Source organism: Cupressus sempervirens, chromosome 6 (assembly GCF_028749045.1).
Source record: "Cupressus sempervirens isolate cs-2001-9-10 chromosome 6, ASM2874904v1, whole genome shotgun sequence".
Taxonomy (NCBI): domain Eukaryota; kingdom Viridiplantae; phylum Streptophyta; class Pinopsida; order Cupressales; family Cupressaceae; genus Cupressus; species Cupressus sempervirens.
In genome coordinates this window covers 438233382-438260485 of record NC_143123.1, presented here as the reverse complement: position 1 = coordinate 438260485, position 27104 = coordinate 438233382, and the positions used below count along the sequence as shown (strand labels likewise).

The 27104-nt window shown below is 36.7% G+C and overlaps 1 protein-coding gene across 1 annotated transcript in view; it reads right to left on the bottom strand.

Annotated features, from left to right (window-relative positions):
* Positions 1–27104, bottom strand: part of AUG2 (HAUS augmin-like complex subunit) — a 156098-nt gene that overhangs the window by 19593 nt on the left and 109401 nt on the right. The window lies entirely within an intron of this gene.

Here is a 27104-nt window from a genome sequence, read left to right as displayed (position 1 = left end):
ATTAACTAAAAACTTAAAATACCATCAAATGAAATTACTACATAAATTGAAAACCAAATACTTCGGAAAACTGAGATCGAAATCAAATTGGGGATGCTTTTGCAACCACAATTTCATGTGAATAAGTTTTACTGTTAAAATCAGTTAGACAAAATTTATTAACTAAAAACTTAAAATACCATCAAATGAAATTACTACATAAATTGAAAACCACATTTCGGAAAACTGAGATCGAAATCAAATTGGGAATGCTTCTGCAACCACTCGGGATAATTCACAAATACACTATAACAATTTCACATGACGACTATCATCTAAAAACCGCTATCTCAAAATCAAATGATGATTACAATTAAATACCACTATATTTAAAATTAGGGCATCACATACCACTGTATCAATTAAGGCATCATTTACCATCGGTTCATTTTGGGCTTTTGATACTGCTATATCACTTAGGGCTTCCGCTACCACGGATTCAATTAGGGCTTCCGCTACCACTGATTCAAATAGGGTTTTCGATACCACCGATTCAACTAGGGCTTCCGATACCACTGATTCGAATAGGGCTTCCTATTCCATGAATTCAATTAGGGCTTATGATACCGCTGTATCATTTAGGGTTCTAGCTATCACTCAATCAATTAGGGCTTCCGATTTCTTTCCATCTAATTACTTAACTGCTGCAGAAATTCAAGATTAGAGATATGCTTATATCCGATATTCATATAAATGAAAAACAACCCATAAATCTATCTATTGCATCTAGGTGTAACGATGAAATAAACTCAATTAACCTTACCTTCTTGCATATTAATCATAAAAGTGATAATACTTGTTTCCAACAACCAATTGAATGTATGACTTCTCCTTGTTTGATGCGTGTTCGATAACTTATGGAGAGATGAAACATTGTCAAGGGCTTAACCACCCAACCTCAGACCAAATCTTATCCCCACACAATCTCTAACGAGAAAGACCCTCCCTACCCGGAACAGACAGGATTCATCTTGCCATCCATTGGGCATCCTGGTATTTTAACATACAACTTGGCAACATGAGATCACAATTCCTGCATGAGTTATTAATTAATTAATATTAAAAATGATAAACGTCGTTCTATCATAACTGATACTGATTCATGTTATTGACGATTCCTTTCTCTCACTTCATCACCGATCTCCTTGGCCACACAGTTGAGTGAGTCCCAGGTATTCGGAATTCTCAGAGTAGACGACTATCAATTATTCAAGAAGATTAAACACATCCAGCATTTCACGTTTTGTGATTACATAATTATGTTCTTTAAAGATTTCAAAATTGAATGTTTAATTAATTAATTGATTCCTCTTTCGTGTTCTTGCAGATTAACTCCACCATTAATGGCGTTCTTGTTGGTGAATTCTTCAAAGCTTGATCATAATGCCATCATTCATACTTCTACTAATTATATAAAAAGAAAAGAAAGTAAATTTAACTGACAGGATCCTTATCTCCCAGGTTTCATTATGGTTTTCCATCCTCCATATAACAAAGACAGTCTCATGATTTTTGATACTAAACAAATGTCATGATATCAACTTCTTGTAAAGCTCTGACTAAGGAATTTATGTACTTCTAAATATCAACAATATATCTACAAAATTGTCGAAATAGCTTAATATTGCTAAATGATTTAACTAAATAACTCAATATCATTTTCAAATTTAATAATATTAAATCAAATAACATAAATATATTAAATATCCTTGGATAAAGGGTAAAATTGCTGAAATCCAAATCTCATGGAGGAAATTTGACATATCCTATGACTTAGCCCATACCCGTACCTGAACCGATAACTTATGTTATGGATTTATGTATCATAAATATTTCCATACAATTCACGTGGAGACTGCACAATTATTCTCAAATGATTCTATTCAAAGGATTTAATACATGTAAAAGTTCACTACATAGAATTCATCTCAAATAAAGACCAAGCCCAAATTTAATAACAAATAAGCTCAAGTTATAGTCTAACAAAAGTGGTAATTTCATATTGTTAAGAACTTAAAACTACCTTTAGCAAGCCACTCACAAACCTCTAAGAACAAATCACAGGTAAGTTATCTTGAATGTTGGCCCCACAATCTTAATCGCAGGCCATATTCCATAGGACACAAGGCCTTGTTTACAGCTCACAGCCCTTCCTTTGTGTGAAGAAGTTGCCTTTAAGGATCCCAGCAGACAAATATAGACCCAAATGCCGCCACAGAAATGACTAACGGCAACCCCAGCTCACATACAAGTCGTCCAAACCCAGACGCATGTATAAGAATGTAATGCAGTACCAAGAGGAGTTACGCGATTGCAGATAGAAGAAAAAGAAAGTTATATCACAAACGATCAATGAGTTTCTTATTAAATGGCTGGCCTAGGCTCTATGGCTTCCTTCAGTTATCAAGATGGCCATACAAATGTATCACAAATACAAAATATATGAGAAAGAAATAAAGAGGGAAAAAAATAAGGAGTTGAAGAGAAGTTGGAAAGACAATTCGAATTGCCAAATATTAATCAATTAATCATGCCAAATGTTAATCGATTCAAAAGCAAGAATATTAAAAAGAAAGAATAAAGTTGGAAGATTATAATTCGAAGGTCATAATAATTCAAATGTTATTATAATTATCTTATATGTACATATAAACATCATTCTATTAAATTAGTAATTTATAATGGTGCCAAGTCATTTTTATATTCATATGCATGTATATAAACATTTATTAAAATAATATGATGAATAATAAATTAAAATCCTTTGAGATACATTTTATATTTTAACTCAATTATTTTAATTAAATTATTTATTTAAAATAACTCATGCGGGTCCCATAGATGTATCCTGTTTCAAGTCGCTATGATCCTCTACCCATCTGCCTAGTGATAGTGATGCTCCTACCTAATTCTTTTCTGACAATGCTTCCACCCCCTTTGACATGTTTCCTGCAGTTAAATTATATTATCATAACGAATTATTTAATCATAATTAATCATAATGGTTAACCATCTTCTCAATTCCAAGAATTCGTGATTAACAATCAACTAGTATATTATCTTCACTTGAAATCATAACGACTAATTATCTTACAATTTCGCTAGATTATGACATTAAAATACCAACTTCCAATGAACCTCAACGGCTATATTTCAAATTAGGTCAAAAATTGGTATGTAACAATGTGGATTATTTTTCCATTGTTTTCACTCCTTCCATTCCAATCTCAGAGGTAAATATCATGGCTCTTCCTATTTCTTCTGCTACTCCTCACGTCCCTGCACATGAACAGTATGATCACTTAGCAAATGTCTTTAAAGATTTTCCAACTCTTACCAATGGTCAAGTTTCCCAACTTGATACATCTTTGACAGAATTTGAATTTTTCATGAAGGAGTCTTCTCAACATGTTCCTATGCCTTCAGCAGTACAGTTTGAATCTTGCTCAGGCACTAAAGATATACAATCTAGATCAATGCCAATGGTCTCCACTATGCTTGTTTTTGTAGATGAAAGTTTCAGCCTACCAGCGTGGTTGAGTAAAATAACAGCAAAGAGAAGGAAAGTGGTTGTTCCTCCTAACAATCTTCCTGTTAAGAAGACTAAATCTAAATCTTTGAAAGATAAAATTGTTTCCAGAATTTTGGTTGATTCTGATAAAACCAAATTTATTGAGGTTGTTGAGCCCTTGGTAGATAAACCTGTTGAGGAACTTACTCGTTTTGACTACAAGATTACTAAGATTGAAGTTGGAAGGCAATCATGTTTGGGTTGTTTGCAAGGTGCTCAAGATGTATTGGCCAATGTATCAAAAAGCAATCATGAGCTTTGGGAAAAGAAGAATTGGTTGAAACAGACAATCTCTCATTTGAATGACGCTATCCAGAAACAATCTTCTCAAAGTTTTGTTGTTATGTCTCAAACGTCTAAAGAAAGAAAGTTGATTGAAGCTGCTAAGTCTTGGATATAGAAAATCATTTCTGAAGGAGTTCGAGCCATCACAGAGGCATTTGCAGTTCTTAGGCATGTCAAAGAGATGAATGAAATGGAGCAAAACTTAATTTCTTTTTTGACTCAAGAAGCTGATAACTTTAAGGAAATCCTTGATGATTGGGATGAAATGGTGAAATTTGATTTGGATGCTTTGGTTTCATGTGATATTCTTCAATCATGTGAAATGTTCTTCAGATTTCAAGGACTCATTGGTTACAAGGAGGAGACATTAAGGAAGCTGATCACAAAGTTGCAGGTGGCTTTTGGAGATTGTCAAGCTGTTGAATCAAGTGTTACTTGTGATTTAGAACAGATGGGGTGTCATGTTACTAATGTATCTGGTAATCTTAGTGCAATAGAGATAGTAAATTCAGAATATACCAACAGGATCAATGCTGATGTAGATTCTAAAGATTTTGGTTCACATACGATGAACAAGTTTGTTTTGTATAAATCCTTGACAAAGCACTTGTTAGATACTACAGCAACAAATTCCAAAATCATGCAATCAGTATATGCAAATGCAGTGAGAGTTGAAGCCATATCGAAGACCATGGAAATTGCTGATCTTCCCACGGTGCGTGACATCATTGTCAAATTCAAGGCATTGAGAAACAATCTCTAAGATTGTCTTTTTGTTTTATATTTGTAGTTGGAGAGGATGCACTGCATGAAGATGTGTAATTACATGTAATACAAGTTACATGTATATAAAAGGATGTAATGCGAGTTGCATGTGCAGTTGCATTCAACCCTTTATTTTTTGTAGTTAGACTAAGTCAAAGTTGGTTGAGTTGCTCCCACTTTTTCCTTCATCTTTTTCTCAACTCCTGTGCCTATATAAAGGAGTGACCCCTCACTGTAAAATCATCATTATCTTTTATGCAAGAGAGCTCTGGAGAAATTGTGTCAGTAGAACTTTGTTTGTGTAAGAACCATTTTGAGAGAAAGTGAATACAAAGGAGCATTTGAGACTTAACTTTGATTAAGTGAGATTGTTATTTGTGTGAATTGTAAGCTTTGTCTATAATTCATCCAAGTTGTCTTTGATTCATATTATCTTGCATTATTGGTAGTTGTATCTTATGAATTGAATAGAAAAGAGTTAAGAAGCAATTGAAACCAGAGTTTTGACCAGGAGCAATTGTGAAAGTATTTAGCTAGAAGCTATGTCTGTAACTTATATTTTCTTCTTAATTCGCAAAATAGCTAAGTATTCTTACTTTTAGGAGTCTTTGTGCCCTAATTGTAAAGCTTTTCATATAGAAGTAGGACCGGACTTAGAACCAAACCAGTACATTTTTAGCTAGCCTTTGAGTTAGTAAAAGTTTATCGATATCACTATTTCTAGCTCTTAATAAAAGTGTAGTTAGAGGTTCACCCTGCCCATTACTCGCTCCACGAGTAAGTGGATTCTTTCTTGAAAGATAACAAGAAAGGATATTGGTAACACCCATTTTATAAAAATCTCTTGACTTCTTTCTTACCTTGAGTTGATCCAAGGAACGGTGAGAAGGGGGAGCCTTCCCTTTAAGGTAGGAGAGACTCTGTCTCACACGTTGTCGCTGGTCATCCTATTTTGTGACTGGATTTTTACCAAAAACTGTCAGTTGCAAAATATCCACCCAATAGAACCGATATCTGGCCTTACATCTACCACCTTGGCCTTCCTTGTAACCGAGCATGCGTTTGTGGGCCGGTTTATTTATTTTCTCGCCAAGGCTATGTTAGCATTCTTTTACCCAGCCTTTCTTTTGTGCTCTACGATTGCATTTTTCCCTCATGGCAATAAGCCAAGGACTGCGATCACTGCATAATTCATTGAGCGAACTCCATATCTTCAGGAGCCTAGCATGTAGCATCAAACTTGCCAAGGCTTTTTTTACATTCATTTTTGCAGAATTATCATTTCTGCCTGCCAGACGAGCATAGTAATCTCTAACCGCACAAGGCAAAACACCTCTTTTAACAGGTTATGCATTTATTATTCCTTTGTTTATGATGCAAGCACAAGGATCGTATGTTGAAAACATTGTTATGAACATTATAAGTTGCCCTCATGTCACTACAAGTGATCCATATTTCATATTCCACTTGCAGATTTTGTATATGATATGATATATGCAAGCAACAAAATACTTATTATGTAGATTGTCAATTTCAGTGGTTTATATAGAGGTGTTGGCAATATGCCTCTGAGATAAGAACAGTATATGATGCCATGATAAATATTTTGTACAATGATATTGAATTTAGAATATGCAAATTGATACCAAAACTGAATTTAATCACGAGATCTCCTAGGAAGCACCCATAAGGACCGAAATGGTCAAGAGAAAAGGGTGGGAGGAGAAAACATCCTTGCAAGAACAAGATGAGATCATAAATGAAAGTATTTAAATATATAGCTGCATAATGAAAACCAAGAACTCATGGTTGTCCAATATATAACTCTTATTGTCAAGTCGAACGATGGGTGATCAGGTATAATTAGTAGCCCACTGAAATCCTTAGCCAAGGTAGGTAAGTGGCATGCTTGTCACTGTGGTCACTAGAGGTTACAATGTTAGCTGACAGGGGGGACGATGGAGGATATCCACAGCCTTGTCTTTTGCCTAGTCGACACTCTAACACCGAGATGCTAGAGTGGCAAGACCGTGATGCCCAAGCCTAACCCAGGGGTATGGAGGGCCTTTCTCAAAAGAGATTGTGTGGGGATAAATAAAGGTCCATGGTTGGGAGGTCAAGTCCATAGCAATGCTTCTCCTCTCCACCAGATGCTGAGGTTTGCACAACACAGTAATTGTCATTTGCTTCATGTATTATACTTGATTCTTTTGTACATTTCATTTATCTCTATCATGTCAATTAAACTGATATTTCATTATTGTATCATTTGAAAGATTGTAATAGAAAGGGAAAGTAAATAGGTATGGAAGTTATAACTATATTTCATGTGTATTAGATTAGTTCATTAGTAATTTCTTTAATGATGATTTAAAACATCTGAATAAGCTCATTAAATTTCTCTTTCATATGAAGTAGCTGTATAATGAACCTTCTTGGGGTCCATTGTTTATTTACGACATTTTGTTATTTGTCTCCCTTTTTCCATATTATTCCTCAATGCGATTCTGTTTATATCAATTGATGCTGATCCTGACGCCCAAATATTTGAAAACATATATCACTGTGAGATCTTATGGCATAGCAATCGGCTGAGGCTCATGCTTGATTCCATAGCTCTGATACTATTAAATTGTATTTTAAGTTCTCTCCACTAATGTTGATGGCTGTTAGGAATGGTCCTACCCTCTGTTTTAATATGCTTCAGTCAATGTCTTCCCATTCATATATTTTTATCCTTCTCCAGTATAGTCAGAATATATAGGTTTTGAGGGAAAGGTCACGACCTTTCTCTGGGTCACTTGGTATTGGTTATCATTAATAAATGCTAATATGTTAATTCTTTAAAATGATATTTAGTATGTTAATATTTTATTATATAATAGGTCATTAATATTATATTTCAAAATTCTCATTTATCATTTGATATATATTGCATTGTAAATTTTGAAAAAAGTTATTATTTTAATATATTAATGGTATTCGATATATGATTATATATTTTATTGACCATTGATATTATTATGATCATATCTTACTTATTATATATTATTTATTAATTATAAATCTTCTAAATTATTATGTATTATTTATAGTGATTATTTGCTTATTACTTATTTTCAATTTAATATGATTGTTTATCTATACTATAATTATACTATACATTTGAAATAGTACTTGTGTTTTCTTCATTTCTTACCATTCTTCCCATGTAACTGTAATTATATTAATAATGACATTATAATATACCATATGTTATATTAATAATAATAATATTAGTAATATCATTTTTCTTAACACTATTACTTAGTATATTTCTTTATATATTATTTATAATAATATTTAATTCTTAATTATTATCATTATATAATATGTTATTGAATATTCATAAATCCTTTTTAATTTGGGTTCATTACAAGCTGTTATAACTGTCACTTTGTCATCATGTCATGAATATACTTTAAAATATAGTTCTTAAATGGCTACATGAAAATAGCATGTTACACATAACGTTACATTTGAAAGAATGTATTAATCACATGATGAACATACATTGAGCACTCAACAGATGCATCAAGGAAAGCTTCAGGGGTTCACACTTGGAGGGAGGCTATTTTTTGATTTTGAGGTATATCATCCATAGACACACACACACCAAATCAATTCATTCTGAAAATTCAAAACAGAGTATGGCAGGGCATTGATTGCACTACACAATGAGTATAACAAATTGTGAAGGGACAACAAAAGGCTAACAAATACTTCAGGGCATGGCAATAGGGGACATCATCCAAGGCTATAATAGCTATTTCCCATAACAAGAACGATAGAAGGGGTTTGGATAGCTACTTCCTTGGCAAGTAAGGGAGACTGCATGCGGTTGCAAGAAAGGGACGAGTTCCAAGGTAGACAAGCTAAGAGGAGGAGACTTGTACCAACCGCAAACATAGCCATGAGTTATAGCCATTTAGGCTAAGCCCTAACCATTTTTCTGTTTCTCTCATTTGCACAAAAAGACCAAAGAGAAAAACGTTATGTTGTCCATTGGGAAGAGGCATTGGAAAGTACAATTGCTAGCAGGCAATTCAGGGAGCCAAAGTATGAATGCAAATAAACACGCCCAAACCTTATCCTTTGGTGTGAGAGTTGCAAGAGGAAAGAAACAAAAAGTGGAACAAAAATAGTATAAAACAAATGCGTCAACAGATCATGCCACGGCTCAGACAGTCGCTTTTGAAGCTTGAACAACCTTGACTGCAAGATGTGGTGGTTTAATTGTCTCGACACTCCAGATAATCTGTTGATCAAAGATCACTTGCAGAGAGCTTAGATTCACTGGGTGATACAGATGCCAATCTTTTGCATCAAAGAAATCGAACACTCTTTGAATGATAGAATTATTTGGGGCATTTTCCAGACGGAGCACAATCACTTATTTACAACATAAAGTAGTGATCTCCTTCACAACAATAGAGGTATTTGGGCTGCCAGAAAAGGGCTATAAGATTAATAAGATTAAGTTGAAGCATTAGAAATGTCACAGGAACGAAAGATTATTACATTAACATGATTTGTTGAGAGGACCTTACAAATGCAGAGGTGTCTCTTTGTAGCTCGTCACACCACAAAGGGATTAAGAAACATTTATCTGTGAGGGACATTGGATATGTTTGATGGATGTGGTGAAAAGTCAGTGGACAGGCTCTAGCCGTGCTTCTGACATCTCTTATCCACAAGTAACCCACGAGAACAATTTGATGACAGGAAGGGTATATGATTCGGTTGTGTTACCTGGCCAAGCACATGTATGAGTTTAGGACACTCCAGCATAAAATATTTTGCATGTCGCATTATGCTATTGGATTGCTTCTTGATGCCATAGTTAGCCAGATATTGAACGATAAGTTGCCCAAGCAAATTAGAGGGGGACCGTTGGCACCTGGTGAGCCCTCCATTATGAGATGGAGGCATTTGGATACCCACAGCCAGAAGTTGATTGGTCAAAAGAGGGTTAAATCGAATACACATGGAGACATGGATAGCAGTCGACACGATACCACAGAGAGAGAGTGCTTTAGAGGAGGACAACACCCAACCGAAGGAGGATGAGACAGAGACAGTGTGGGCGCCTTCGTTGTTATTCGTCCCCTTTGTGTTGTCTTCTTTAGTACACTTGGTGCCTATTACGAGGACACTTCCCATCCCTGTGTTTGGCCAAAATCGAGCGCCAGTGATTACCACGCAACTAGCTGTAACCACCAATAGTGTTTCCATGGTAGTTGAGGTTGAGACAATGGTGACAACCGTGAAAGTTCCCCCAATGGCAACAAAGACAAAGACTATTGGAGAAGAAGCCGTGGAGGTAGTTCCAAAGCAAGAGAGTGAGATGCCTATAGTTTAGGTTGATGCAGTTTGAGTTGGCATGGTGTCGAGAGGAGGAGCCTCTACAGATGTTGCTCATCTAAGAGATAGAAGGCAGTACATTGCAAGAGTCGTGGATCTAGCTTGAGGAGATTGACTCCGATGTCATGGTGACCATTGATGATGCACTCTAGGCTGCCCTGATTGGAGAGCATTTTGTCAAGCCGAGTCAGGTAATGAGTCATGCTAGCAAATACCAAAGGCAATGGTTCCAGCTCTCCTCTATGACATTTGGACCCTCTATTCAATCTCCCATGCTGTAGAGTTCCCATCCCCAAGTGATGGCGGTGGATGATAGCACACAGGAGACGTAACCATATTGACAATGGATGATGCAGAAGAAGGGAAGGAGAAGGCAGCAATGAAAGACAATGTAGCGAAAGGATGTCCATCTAGAGAGGCTATGATATCAACCGTAGAGGAGTTGGAGCAGGTAGAGGTGCCCTCATACGACTCAAATGATGTGGAAGTTTTCTCATTTATTGTTTCTCTTACTAATATGGTCGAGCAAGGCCAACGGATTAAATCCAAGGCAGAGTCTAAGACGAGGGAGTTAAAGAAGGTTGTCATATGTGCGGACAAGATGTCCATCAGTGTTCTGTACTTGCTTTGACTCACAAGGATAGCCCATGACTGAGACGCTAGAGGTGATAACAGAATGGATTGTTGAGGAGAATTCGAAGGGAGCAATGAGCCACATTGAGAAGATCATGTGAGAGATAGTGGAAATGTATAAAGACACTCTGATGCAGGAGCATCCAGAGGTATAAGGGCAATCTTGTGTCACCCAAAAAAATGTACTTAGACTTAGTTTTTGTTTCATGTCTTTACATTTTTGGATACCCATTTGGGTCAAATAAAGTTTCCAACTCTCACAATTCAACTATCAGTGTGCTAGAAAATCCCAAAAAAATAGGAGCATGCAATTTGGCCATCATTTTGGTGACCTAGAAAGTGTGAATTGGCCAGATGAATGTAATTATGATTTAGAGCATTCCAAAAAAAGAATCAGGTCAAAAGGCCCCACGGTTTGAAAGTTATTGCAGTTTTTTGGGTTTTGGAGACCTCCTAAGAATGCTTCAAAGTCAGGTTAGGGGCATTAAATGACCTCGAAAAGGGCCGAAAAATGGGGGACGAGCGAAGCGTGTCCATAGGGCTATAGAGCGCTTCGAGAGCTTTCCGAAAATGTAAACGGTTCGTCAATCGGAGCTACGGTTCAAAAGTTATGCCTCCCGAAAATTCGGTTACCGTTTCTACATTCTTCTAGATTTGTGCCAACTTCTACTGCAGCTTCCGAAACCTTCTATTTGGTCGGTGGATGCCTACTAGCACTTTCTAGAATGTACTCCTAGTCCTTAACCCTCTGGGGTCTATTTAAGGAGATCTCTGGCATTGTAAAAGGCAGTTCGGAGTGGAGTTTGAGAGGAGGTACTGAAAGGAGAAATTATCTCCAGATTTATGCTGTTGTAAGCCCTTAGGGCATGTTTTGAAATTTATTTTCCTGTACTGTTGTACTAGCTTATTTTCTTAGTTAATATAATTTTCCCTTTTCTGTTGTGTCCATTTTGTTCTTGGGTTGTGTCCCCATCAAGTGGTATCAGAGCAGGTTTTCCTGAGTGTGTAGACAGAGCGCCGACTGTGAGGCAGTTTGCACCAGGACTGTGTGGTTGTGGGATCGAGTTAGAAGATGCCTCCACGAAGAGAGCGTGGTGGAAGGGCCAGAGCTATTAATCCTGAGGAGGTTAGAGCCCTCCAAAGGCAGGTGCAGGCATTGCAAGAGGAGCTCCGAAGAGGAGCAAATGTTGCCGCTGGTGACGACAGTGAGGATGACAATGAAGAAGAAGTTATGGGACCAGAAGGGGAATTTGACGGGGAAGTTCTGAATCATGCGGAGGAAAGGCTTTTTAGGGCCATTACTAAGTTTGGGAAAAGACCCACAATTGAAGTGGGTGTATTTTCAAGAAATCTGAAACCGGATGAGTTGATCAATTGGATCAATGAACTGGAAGAATACTTTGAGTATGAGGATATCAGGGACCCAGATAGGGTTAAGTTTGCAAAGGCCATGCCAAAATCTGGTGGCAAGAGGTCCAATTGGAAAGAAATAGAAGAGGAAAGGAGAAGATCACAAGATGGGATCGCATGGTGGACAAATTGAAGAAGCAGTTCATTCCTGTGGACTACGAGCTTGATTTGTTTAAGAAGATGCATGGGTTAAAGCAAGCAGGAAGATCAGTCCAAGAATATACAGAGGAATTTTACCGACCCTTGATTAGAGCGGGACATGCAGAAGAAAATAAGGAGAAGGTTGCTCGTTATATCAGTGGGTTGCGACCTAGCATCCAGGAGGAATTAAGTCTGGTAAGAATGACCAGCGTTCAAGAGGCATACCAGTTTGCCCTACGAGTTGAAGAGAAGCTAAATAAAAGGTTTGAAGGAAGACAAAGAGGGCGCGGTCAAGGAGGAAGGGGAAGCGGTAGATCATCTGGAGGCCGCAATGAAACCCAAAAGAAAAATGAAGATGTGGGTACTAGCAGGAACCAGAGAAATGAGGGTTTCAACCACTCCCGTGACCAAGACTTTGGAAATCAGAGAGGAAGAGGTAGAGGACGTGGGCAAGGAAGAGGAGGCTTCCCTGGTACCTGTTTCCATTGCAATGAAGAAGGTCATCGTGCCTTTGAATGCCCTCAATGACAAGGAAGGACAGATAGGAGAGCTGAGGGCCAAGCTAGGGTTGCTCATGTGGATGAGGATGCACAATCATCACATTCAGAGGATGCAGAAAGAGGAGAGACCTTGGTAAATGAAAGAGTCCTAATAAGTGGTGAGATTGAACCAGGACAACGGAGGAGTTTGTTCCGTACCAGATGCAAGTGTGAGGATAAATGTTGTGACGTGATCATTGATGGTGGTAGCACTGATAACTTGGTATCAGAAGAGATGGTCTCTAAGCTGAAGCTCAAGAGGGAGAAACATCCCCAACCCTATCGGATTGCTTGGGTAAAAGATGATCACAAGGTCCTGGTAAGTGAACAATGTTTACTAAAATTCAAAATAGGGAGTTACCATGATGAACTTCTCTGTGATGTTATTTCGATGGATGTTTGCCATCTATTGTTGGGTAGACCATGGCAGTTTGATAGACATGCAGTGCATGATGGACATGCAAACACATACTCTCTGACAAAGGATGGAGTTCGCCACAAATTGAAGCCCATGAAAAAGGAAGGTGAAAAGGTATGTAGCAGTGCTAGGATTTGTCTTGTTGATGGAAGGAAGTTTTTAGATGGCATGAAACATCAGCATATGTGCTATGCTTTGATTCCTAGGAAAGATAAAGAAGGTAGTAGTGAAATACCATTTGAAGTTTCAGATTTACTAGGGGAATTTGGAGATATTATCTCTGATAATGTTCCAGATGGATTGCCACCAGTAAGGCAAATCAGTCATCAGATAGATCTGATTCCAGGAGCTAGTTTGCCGAACAAGGCTGCTAACCGGATGACTCCTACTGAAACAGAGGAGCTAAATAGACAGGTTCAAGAGCTATTGAGGAAGGGCTTGATTTGAGAGAGCCTGAGTCCATGTGCAGTACCTGCAGTACTCGCACCAAAGAAGGATGGAGAGTGGAGGATGTGTACAGATTCTCGAGCTATAAATAGGATCACTATCAAGTATCGGTTTCCTTTGCCAAGGATGGATGATATTATGGACTGCTTGAGTGGAGCTCAGTACTTCACAGAGATAGATCTGAAGAGTGGTTATCACCAGATACGGATTCGAGAAGGAGATGAGTGGAAAACAGCCTTCAAGACCAAGGAGGGTCTTTATGAGTGGCTAGTCATGCCCTTTGGATTGACGAACGCCCCAAGCACCTTCATGCAGCTCATGAATGAGGTACTTAAGAAGTTCTTGGGAAAATTTGTTATTGTCTATTTGGATGATATTTAATTTTCAGCAAGACTTTGGAAGAACATTTATTGCATATTCATAGTGTCCTTGAAAGGCTAAGGGAAGAGAAACTGTTAATTAATCTAAAGAAGTGTAACTTTGCAAAAAGGGAGTTAGTCTATTTGGGGTTTGTTATATCACCTGAAGGTCTCAAAATGGATCCGGAGAAGGTAAAAGCCATCTTGGAATGGCCTACTCCAAGGTCTGCTACTGAGGTAAGATCATTTCATGGTCTGGTTAGTTTTTACAGGAAGTTTATTAAGAATTTCAGTGGCGTATGTGCACCCCTAACTGATACAATAAGAGGGGATAGAAAAGAGTTCAAATGGATTGCAGCAGCTGCGAGAAGTTTTGAATTGCTGAAAAAGGTGACAGAACAGCCTGTGTTGGCACTTCCAGATTTTAGAAAGGTTTTCCAGGTAGATTGTGATGCCAGTGGCAGCGCTATTGGCGCTGTATTAAGCCAAGAAGGTAAGCCTATTGCATATTTTAGTGAGAAATTGAATGATGCAAAGAAGAAGTATTATGTTTATGATCAAGAGTTCTATGCAATAGTTCAGGCCTTAAAGAAATGGAGGCATTATTTATTGCGAGAAGAATTTGTTTTGTATACTGATCATCAGGCATTACAGTACCTAAATAGCCAAGGTAAATTGAATCAGAGGCATATGAAGTGGGTAGAGTTCTTGCAGAGCTATACATTTGTGTTGAAGCATAGAAGTGGAAAATCTAACAGGGTTGCAGATGCGCTAAGTAGGAGACAGTTGTTGCTTACAGTAATGCATGTTGAAGTAGTTGGGTTTGATGAACTCAAGAATTTGTACCCTGAGGATCCTGATTTTGCTGAAGCATGGAAAGCTTGTAAAGAGCCTGTTGCTGTAGGTAGAACCAAGGGGTTAGACTATTTGATTCAGTATGGCATGTTGTTCAAAGGTAGTCAATTGTGCATTCCAAGGAGTTCCATGAGGGAAAATCTGATTAAGGAGAAACGCAGTGGAGGGATGGCAGGACATTTTGTTCGAGATAAGACCATTGCCATTCTTAGAGAACATTATTTTTGGCCTCAAATTTCACAGGATGTGAAGAAGTTTGTACAGAGTTGCCAGGTTTGTCAAGTTGCCAAGGGGTTTAGTCACAATACTGGCCTATATCAGCCATTGCCTGTTCCATCGAGGCCATGGGAGGACATAAGTATGGATTTTGTTCTTGGATTGCCAAGGACACAAAGGGGTAATGACTCAGTATTTGTGGTGGTTGATAGGTTCTCCAAAATGGCACATTTCATTCCATGCCACAAAACTCACGATGCTGTCCATATTGCAGATTTGTTTTCCAAAGAGGTGGTAAGACTACATGGTCTTCCAAGGAGCATAGTTTCTGACAGAGATACTAAATTTGTGGGGTATTTCTGGAGGACATTGTGGAAAAAGTTGAGAACAGACTTGAAATTCAGTTCCATGCATCACCCACAAACTGACGGTCAAACAGAAGTCTGGGCAATTTGCTGAGATGTTTAGTTGGGGATAAGCCCAAGGGATGGGATTTGATTCTACCACAGGCGGAGTTTGCTTATAATAAATCTGTAAATAGGAAAACTGGAAAATCACCATTCCAAATTGTATATGGGAATAGCCCAAGGACTGCACCAGAGCTGAGGAAGATAGAACATGAGGAGAGGACGAGTGTTGAACCTGAGGAATTTGCTGAAAATATCAAGCGTCTACATGAGGAGGTTCAGGCACACATAACCAAGATGAATCAAGAGTATAAAGCTAGGGCTGATCAAAGGAGAAGACATAAGGAATTTCAAGTAGGAGATTTAGTCATGGTGCACTTACGAAAAGAAAGATTTCCAACCGGTACTTACAACAAGCTGAAAATGAAAAAATTTGGCCCCTGCAAAATTTTGAAGAAACATGACTCAGGAAATGCATATGAGGTGGAGCTGCCAGATGGTATTCACATTTCTCCCATTTTCAACATTGCAGATTTAACAGAGTATCATGATGATGGTGCAGATGAGGAGCTGGTGTTAGAGCCATGTCCAATTCCTGCTTCTAAGAAGGAGGAGATAGAAAACATTCTAGATCATCGTGTGAGTAGGAGTACCAGAAACAGGCAGTATGAAGAGTATTTGGTCAAATGGAAAGGACGGCCGATCGAGGACTCAACTTGGATTTCAGTAGCTGAGGTTTCCCATTTGGGATTTCCTCTACCATCCATAAAGTGACAGGGTCACTTTTCAATCTACCCTGGGTGTCTGATGTAGGAGAATCTAGAGTTATAAGGGCAATCTTGTGTCACCCAAAAAAATGTACTTAGACTTAGTTTCTGTTTCATGTCTTTACATTTTTGGATACCCATTTGGGTCAAATAAAGTTTCCAACTCTCACAGTTCAACTATCAGTGTGCTAGAAAATCCCGAAAAAATAGGAGCATGCAATTTGGCCATCATTTTGGTGACCTAGAAAGTGTGAATTGGCCAGATGAATGTAATTGTGATTTAGAGCATTCCAGAAAAAGAATCAGGTCAAAAGGCCCCACGGTTTGAAAGTTATTGCAGTTTTTTGGGTTTTGGAGACCTCCTAAGAATGCTTCAAAGTCAGGTTAGGGGCATTAAATGACCTCGAAAAGGGCCGAAAAATGGGGGACGAGCGAAGCGTCCATAGGGCTATAGAGCGCTTCGAGAGCTTTCCGAAAATGTAAACAGTTCGTCAATCGGAGCTACGGTTCAAAAGTTATGCCTCCCGGAAGTTCGGTTACTGTTTCTACATTTTTCTAGATTTGTGCCAACTTCTACCGCAGCTTCCAAAACCTTCTATTTGGTCGGTGGATGCCTACTAGCACTTTCTAGAATGTACTCCTAGTCCTTAACCCTCCGGGGTCTATTTAAGGAAATCTTTGGCATTGTAAAAAGCAGTTCGGAGTGGAGTTTGAGAGGGGGTATTGAAAGGAGAAATTATCTCCAAATTTATGCTGTTGTAAGCCCTTAGGGCATGTTTTGAAGTTTATTTTCCTGTACTGTTGTACTAGCTTATTTTCTCAGTTAATATAATTTTCCCTTTTCTGTTGTGTCCATTTTGTTCTTGGGTTGTGTCCCCATCACACTCACTATGCTCAGTAGCATGCACAGGCTAATAGGGTAGTTGTAGAGAGATCTTGGGAGGAGATCGCTACCCAGCAGGCAGATTGGGCAAAGGAACGTGAAGATTGGGCAAAGGACCAAGAGGCATTAAAGGCTTAGTTGGATGTAGTCACATAGGATAAGATTATGTTAGAGACATAGTTGGCTGAGCTCACACAAGAGAAGTTTGTCACAGAGGCATAATTAGTTGAAACCTGAGTATCATGTGAGTGGAAGAAGGCTAAAGTAAAAGATGTTACAGTCATGTTGAAGGGGGCAATCGAGGAGAACTCAAAGGAACGAGAAGATTTGCACATCCACACCTAGCAAGTGTATCAGCGTTGGACGAGATTGAACTCTTTAGCATAGTTCCAGGGATGTCACCTCTACTTTATCTTAATTATTTTCTTTGATGTATGAATGTAAAACATCATTCCTATCTTGTGTTTCCTCTTCCGAACATTTTGTATTTTGTTGTCCGAAGACAACTTTCTTTTTGGGGGGATGATTTTGTCGGGAAATTGGATAGTTAGACAGTTTGGCATAATTGAGGGAAGTTATAAGGTGCGACGGTTCGCCGCACACCCCCTCAAGTACTATATGTATGAATCCTCTTTATTTGAAAGGACATGTGCGTTGAAAATTTAATCCTGCCTTCGATAATCAATGAATACATAAGTTGCTCCTGAGTCCTTACAATTCTTGTGTTCAATATCTTGTTTTGTCTTTATGCATTAGTTCTTGTTATACCCCAAAGGGTAAACAAAAATTAATAATAAGTTGTAAGGACAACCTAATAACTCTTTCACTTATGAGAGATTCATAGTGAACATCATGTAAAAGGAGTCCATGATGTCATCACATTGAGAGATTCCTTGATGGGAGTTGGAAGTCATGTTGAAAGTCCACGACTGTGTCACGTTGAGAGAGTCCGTGACAAAATGCCAATTGTAAACCTTACTAATTTTTCATGTTGAGAGATTCCATGACAACATCAGGATGAGTGAGTTCGTGATGAAAGGTGATTGTGATTTTTTGTAGGTTTATTCATGTTAAATTATTCCATGATTATTAGTTATGAATAAATATTTCCATCTATTACGTTGAGTGACTCCATGATATTAACAATGAGTAAATTGTTTTCTTAGTGTCGTGTTGAGAGATTCCATGACAATATTACATTGAGAGAGTGTGATGAACACTGGTTGTATTTCTGAAGAGTTTTTTTGATGTTGAGTGATTCCATGAATTTTATGTAATTAGATTTTACCATTGACATTTTGGTTGCAGCCCTGTGTGACTGCTCAACTAAATCTCTCTCTCGCTAAGACAAAGTGTTGGAGATTGTAGCTACGATAGAGATCTTTGTCTCTGGGCATTAATACCGTTATGGTCATCTTCAGCTGAAAATAACATTTATGATAAATTGTAATATTAAACACTAAGATGTGTCAAACAACATGCGTTGAGGCGTGCAAATACAACAAAATGTATTTAAAATAAAGTCATATTTTGAGAAACTCAAGAGACCTTCAGTTGTAATGCGGAGAGTCTCTCCTCGTGTTATTTATATTGCATCAAGCAAAGGATGTTGTACACTTGAATATTCATTATCAATAAAGTGATCTTTCGGAGTGTCGTTGGGTTTTTCCCTTCATTTTGGAAGGGTTTTCCTAGGGTATCTTCTTTTGTTTCTTGTATCTGCTTTATGGTTTTCCTTATTGCTGTTTATTATTGATTTCTACGTCAGATTGCTAACACACTTGACCAGATATTCAAGTAATTATTATTTATTATTAGTCCATTTTGCAAAGCTACTATTTTTGGCAAGGCACTTGTTCATTGCAAATGCAGTGGTTCCCTCGACCTCTAGTTAACTCAGTGATTAAATTAGATAGCACAACTTCATGTTATTAAATTATTAATAAAGAGAACTTTATTAATAATTTATTATAAAGTCAATTATAGAGTTAGAAAGTAAATGGGGGCCATGAGACATTATTAAACTGCATGAATTGATTACGTTAATTGGGCACCTCAACCAGGGAGGTTATAAAATGTTATTATAAAGTCAATTCATAGAATTTTAATAAGTCATTAATGTGACTTAAGTGAAGTCTATTTAATAGTACCTCATGAAGGATTTATAAGAAGGGCAAAGTGCAAATTGAATTCATTATGCGTATGCGCTTTTTTATTTGATTTTTGGAAGTTTTGGGAATACTGTCTATGAAACAAGGGCTTCTGCACAACATCAGCATTGCAGGACAACAATTTCTTCAATGTTTTCAGCAATTTAAAATGGTGAAGGACCCATTGAATTTTGCATACAAGTGATGACTTCATTCTAAAGTCACTTGTGTGCCAAATTGGACTAGATTTCAAGTGTTTAGTAAATTCAAATAACGTGATTGCAATTTTCAGCTTGGTGTGGATTTCAAGGTGGACAAATAATTTTTGAGTTGCTTTTTGGAGCCATTTAGTGTTGCTTTACCAATATCAGATCTGGTAAAGTAAAAGTCAGAAAATAGGTATGTTGGAATTAGATATGTAATCACTTATTATGAATTGGGCTATCTTTCATTAATTGAAAAAGTGATTGTATAAGTGGGAAATAAAATCTGGAATTTTAGACTTGTTGCATGCTGAACAATCAAAACTTTTGATTTTTGTGTTTGATGTTATAATTTCCAATGTCATGCAAGATTTGTACAAATGTATGTAAAGGAGAACTTTGGGTTCTTAAACCAGATTAGAAAGACCATATCTCAATAATCCAAAGTCATAATCAGGTGCAATCTTTATTTCCCCTTTTCGGTGGAGGATAGTGTGGTAGGCATTTCTTCATTGGCAACAGCCTATACAATCCGTTTTCAAAATTTTGACTGATTTTACAAATTCAAATTTTCTCTTCTCAAGTATTTTTCTATTTGGATATGCTTTTTTGAACTTAAAAGCACTCATAATTTTCACGAACAAACTCATCCATGGTGTTTCTCTTTGAGTTTGTATTTTTCCAAGCTCTATACAATGGTGCAGTTTTCTTGTTACTATTGTATCAGAAACTATTTTGTTTAGTATTTTTCCCACCATTGGGCTCTATAAAAGCTTCTAATAATCCAATATTTGACATCGTCACATGCACTCAGATAAAGTACTAAAAGTTGTAATATTTAGGGGCTTTATTTCTCTTAGGATATTTGGTAGGGCGTAATCTCTCCTACTAGGGACTGTCCGTTCAATATGCCTCATTATACATTATCATACCTAATTACGTTAAGAGAGAGTTAGTTGTTCATAATACAATCCATAATTGTAATATGTAAACCTCATCCATACTTCTTTCCTACACTAATGGAGGATGAGCAGTTACTGTCATAGGGTGCTCGAAACCATCTCTTCAATTAAGCCCAAGGGTTTCATGAACACCCGTCAATAACAACACGTGGAAGTCAGCTGATTTATAATGGAATTATTCACCTCTCCCTATGCAGACCAACTTACACTTCCAAAGGCATTAGCAAAAGGTCTAAGGTTAGGCCACAATGATCTTCATGTATTATAATATAGATGATTTGATTTATATATTTATATTTAGTGTATATTTAAAATGAATCAAATACATTATCACTAACATTATGTATGTATGTATGTATTACAGTTTCTGTTAACATATTCATTTACACATCTGTTATAACAATATGTAATCACAGATGTAATTCCTATGCTTATACTGTTAATTGTCTACATTATGGTATTTGGAATTTAATAAATAATGAATAGCAATTACATACAGTCAAATATGTCCTTTGCTAATGGTTCGATCTACTCCCTTTTGATTCCAGCAATCCACAATGGGATAATCCAGTGTGCTGTTTGATGATGCTTAATGAAATACTATCAAATGTGTCTTTATATCTTACAATAGGATGGGATGTCTCCACAGGGCATGTCTGCTGCCTTTCCTTGGTAATCAGCTTGTTATACTGATTGGTCACCTTGTAATCACAATTATAAATTATTAAATTCTTCATACTCCATCGGTGTAATAGCTCTCTTTGTTACTACATACCTTTCATAAATCCCATAGCAGTCATGGCTACCATATTATGAATGACTCTTCGTAATAACATTGAGTCTATAGTTAGCATGACCTTAGTTTATCATTTAATATCTTTATGTAATTGTTGATGATGGAATTACCATCATGCCTTTCACAATCACGCTTGATTTTTTTGCCGAACTCAATGCTTAAGACCTCACATGATAATTGGAGTTGTACAAAGGCAATAGTCACGATTATAGTGTACACCCGATATTAATGAATAGTTCATGCCACTTGACTCTACTGGATAATATTCTACATTCCCCGAGGACACGTCCTCACCCAAAAAGGCCACGTTTCGGAAACGGGGACGTCCTGGGGAAGGGGGGATAGGTATGGGATGTCCCCACCCCATCCCCCTTTCCTGAAAATTCCCAAGAAACATCTCAAAAACTTGGGGAGTTCAAGAAATGCTTTTGAGGACATCCGTAAATCTCAGGAACAGTTGGGGATGCCCAAGAATGCCTTGGAAGCCCCCAGAATGGCTAGGCATCCCCAATCTTATAGACAACATCAGCACTTACAAAATATTCTGTTTCTTTAATTTTAAAGTGTGCCTCTCCTTTCAAGTTCACCCTAAAATGCTTATTATTGTTTGGTAGTTAATTTTTGCTATTTGGAGCCCTCTGATTAGTATTTGACAACATTAAATTAACAATCATGGAATTAATATTGCAATAGTCACGATTATAGTGTGTAAACCCAATATTAATGACTATTTCATGCCACTTGACTTTGGTGCATAATATGCGATGTTCCTCGAGGACACGTCCCTGCTCAAAAAGGTCGTGTTTCGCAAACAAGGACGTCCCAGGGACGGGTATGGGACGTCCCCACCCCATCCCCCTTTTCTAAAAATCCCCAAGAAACATCCTGGAAACTCGGGGGCTTCGGAAAAAAAATTCGGAGACATTCATACGTCCTAGGGATGGTTAGGGACACCTTGGAAGTCCCCGGGATGGCTGGGCATCCCCGATTTTATAGACAACATCAACACTTATAAAACAAATCTTTAATTTTAAAGCGGGCCCCTCCTTCCAAGTTCACCCCAACATGTTTATTACTATTTGGTAGTTAATTTTTGCTATGTGGGGCCCTTCGTTTATTATTTGACAACATTAAGTTAAGAATCATTGAATTAATATTGCTGTTATAGTCATGCTACATGCTCAGAATTATATAGCAGACTATTTGCAAGGTGTTGGGAAAGTCTTAAAAGTGCATTACAGACCTAGAACATGCATCCTTATGTCATTATCTGACAATACATCAGTGCTAGGTTGGTCTTGGGTTAATATGGTCCTTTGTGAAAGATATGGTGAATGTCGGAAGCCGCATCAAGATACCGTCTTACTGTGACTAACCTATATCATGATCAAAACTGTATAGAGGATCTTTTTGTATTAATAATAATACCAGTCCACTTACAATGAATTGGAAGTGTGCTTTTAGAATTAAATGATAGTAGCGTGTTTCAATTCGGAAGGTGGGTTTTGTTCTTGTTGCTATTGAAAATGAATTGTAAATTATGTTCTTGGGTGTATTTCAAATTTTTACGTTGTTATTTTAATACTACATGCACATTGACAATAATTCCAAATTATGAATGTATCATAGCATATTGAGCATTGAGTTTGATTATTAAAATGTTGTATGTTTGGGTTCTATGATGTTTAAATGGCATGGTTTATCCATGTCTTCATATGAATGTGATGTATATATGCAAATTTTCCTATATATTGTATATTTTCGGATTTTCCCTATATGTATATAGCCATCCCCCCCACTATCCCCAAAATCAGGGAAAAAAATTGTTGTGCCCTATCATCCCTGTCCTAGAAACTTGGTGGAACATAAATAATATGTCATAATAATTGGCCCTCAATACACATTACAGTCACTGATCCAAATAATCTATTGAAATACAAAGGAACTCGATACTGAATTTATATCCCACCACACACTTCATAGAGGATAGATAGATAGACTCCTGATTTAAACTTCACACCAAAGATATATATAGAGATGGAATTGTAATCTTTATAATACATTATTATGATTGTTAAATAATATTATGAAGCTTGAGATAAAACGATTTTTATTTGGAAAAATCTTCAAATTGCTATTATCTTTCAGAAATATAATTGTCTATTGGTGGTTTATCTTTAATCAATATTAATAATTATTTTATTGTGTGCATTCTCCATCTCATATCACTAGTTATTCTTTATGTATGACCTTTGATGCATCATCTCATTTTTGTCTCTTGAGATCATATTGTGTTGAAATATGATAGCATTGGTCACATACAAGGTCCGGAATTTTTGCTCTAGCCCTTTGCATGTTGTTTTCTTGTCACTTTATTTTCCAGCTTTCCAACAACATCCCGTACCATGCTTCAGGTAGTCTTGTCATGTGCTTCAGGTAGTCTAGTCGTGCGCTCCAAGTCGCATCCGCCAGTGCTTCAGGTAGTTCTCCCTCAGTGCTTCAGTTAGTCTTTCCCAATGCTTCAGGTTGTCTTCCTCAATGCTTCGGATAGTCTTTTTCAATGCTTCGGTTGTCTTCCTTGATGCTTCAGATAGCCAGTGCTTCAGGTAATTCTCCCTCAGTGCTTCGAGTAGTCTTTCTTCATGCTTCAAGTGGTATTCCTCAGTGCTTCGGATAGTCCTTTTCAATGCTTCGGGTAGCCAGTGCTTCAAGTAGTTCTCCCTCAGTGCTTCGGGTAGTCTTTCTTTATGCTTCAAGTAGTTTTCCTCAATGCTTCCAGTAATCCTTTTCAATGCTTCATAATCTTCCTCAATGCTTCGGGTAGCCAATGCATTAGGTAGTTATCCCTCAATACTTCGGGTAGTCTTTCTTTATGCCTCAAGTAGTTTGTACGATTCATATTAGAAAGACAATATGGTCGTATAGCCTGAGGGTGATGGAAGGTGTCTGTACGATTGGTTGGAGATGCTCACATACGGTATGGAGCAAGATGGTCGTACGATATGGAAATGGTTGTATGGTTTGTGTGCAACACAAGAAGTCATATGGTATTGATTGAGGTGTCTGTACGGTTAGAACTGTAGCCATAGGGTGAAGCTTGGGAGTTGTGTAGACGAGTACGGAAGTCGCAAAGGGCCATTGGGGTGATGGGTTGAGCTACACTTTGAGATGCCAGAAAATATATTTGCCAAAAATGCCAATTAATGCCAATACAAATATTGAAATCCAATCAGAGATGTATAGATCTATGTATTTTCAAACAAAGATGGTGTACGAAATTGCTAGATCTGAGCAAGTAATACAGAGACGGAGTAGGATGAGGGTTGAATCCTACCAAAACCATATTAGCCAAGTAGGGAAGATCTTTCACTTCTGAAATGGCGAACAATACTAAACTCAAATAGGAATTCGCAATTCAAAGAAATAATCCAAATCGCATACCAACTACTACCGCCATGTTGTGCTTAAATACCCTTTAGAGGAACTTCTCGAGGGTTTACAAAGATAGCCGACGACCACACTTACGGAAATAATTAAAAATCAAAATGGGTCCCAAATATACTAAATCAATCGGAATCACAAATACACATTATTAACTTGGGCCCCATATTAATTAATTAAAGTAACTAAGTAAAGGTCCTTTTATTATATTATTTAAATGTTGGGACCCATTAACTAATTAATTTAATTAAATGATTACATTAAAATTTGGGGAGAAGACAAAACTATCATGGCAACTGTATACATATGTGTGTGCATGTATGTATATCAGTTTACCATGTGAACTATACATGCATACACACACATGTAGATAGTCCTGAAAATTATCTTGCCATTAATTTCACAAGAAATTACCCTTGTACTTAACTGAAATTGTCCATATCAAACTAAGCAAGCAAATCTGTGTGTTCAGATTATAACTATCTCTTGGAGAAAGAGCAATAAATCATTGATCAAATATCAATCATGTATTTATCAGTTTGTATTAAGAAGTTTATTTGCTAAACATGTCCAATTAGGATCGGGACTTTTGGAGAGTTCTTAATATGATTTTGTGTCTCTTCATAAAGAGACATGATATGAACTGTCAAGTCCACCTAATTCATGCCTCTTGATATGAATATATATAGGGACTGAAGCCAAGAGATCAATAATTGAAAATTCATAACTGAATTTATCTCTGCAGATCAGGCTTCAGACCAGTGATCAAATTATATTCAGTCTTAGCAAACATTTTTCAGTATTGATTTAATTCATATCCATTCTACTTTGATTATCACCTGCAAGCAAAAATATAGATTAGCATTCCTCAAATCTGCAAATAGCCATTACTATACCAGTCTGATCATAGGTTTGATTCACATTCACGTATTGCATTATAATTTATTATTTTTATATATTTTTGTAATTTTATTATTACTCTTTATTATTAAATCCTATTTTGAAAAGGGATATTACATAGGGTTGCATGTGTGTTTCTTGAATATTTACTTATTGTTGATGTTATTGTAGCTATGATAGGATTCCTTCAGGCCATTATACATAACATAAAGTTCTCAATTATATAATTATTATGATAAAATTATTGTGATTGATAATATAATTATTGTATTCTTATTGTAAGATAATATAATTATATTATTATGTGATAATAACATAATAATACATAATTACTATGTTATTATTGTGCGATAATATTATTATGTTATTATTGTGGGATAATATAATTATGTTATTATGCAATAATATAATTATATTGTATAATTATTGTATTACATAGTAAAATAATTATTATTATATTATATTTAATTATATAATTGGCCACCTTGGAAGAGTAGTGACCCTTAGTAAAGGGACACCAACAATAATTATAAAGGGAGAACAAACCTTTCCCTCTAATCATTTTTTTACACACTTAGAAAAACGACACTTATCTACACTTATCTATCTTTTCTGCATTATGGATCTTACAACTTTAGTTCCACATCGAATTCTTACTTTGAATGAAAATTTACATTACTGATTTTGCGTGAAAGTAAAGGATGCCATAAACATGAAAAAAAACAGTTCCTAAACCTACTGATGTTGTGGGAGATAAAACGTTAAGGAGTTATTGGATTTCCATATCTTCTTGTATCTTCAGATTTACTATTATATGTTGAATACTTAAACACGCTTGATTCTCAAATTCTTTGCCTAATTTGTTTGGAGAACAAGATAAATCAAGGATACTATCAGAGCTATAAAAAATAAAATAAGCAACGATTCCCAAGACAAAAAAATACTGCTAAAATTGCAATATAATTCACCATGCACTGGATGTGGATAAAGATAAACCAACATAAATCTCTTTTTCTGAAACTGCATCTAAGAAAGGACAAGGTTTAGGTCCAAGCAAACTAAATGAGGTGAGATACCACTTATGAAAGTGCATTTTTATAAAAACAGATACCCTAACTCTAACTTAGTATTATAGAAAAAGAGGAAACAACTTACATTTAAATTAAAAACTAACAATCCAATACAACCCATTAATTGATATATACCAAATAGAGGCATATTCTATAATTTTATTCAAAATATCCTTTCAAACCAAAGTTTCCCAAGCTGTCCATATGATGCGCAGTAATATATCTTTACACTCTGGCTCTTCACGACTTAAATTTAGCTAATAATTACCCACACCTGACAATTCCATCTAAATTGTTTGAGCTACAATGCACAAATGTTATGAAAGAAAAATTCATTGCTTATGAACACCGAGATGTACACCAATACATGCTTTCTAACACTTATTTGTGAATGATAAGCTTCAAATATGCATCTTTCCCATTGCCAATTGTAATTCTTGTTGC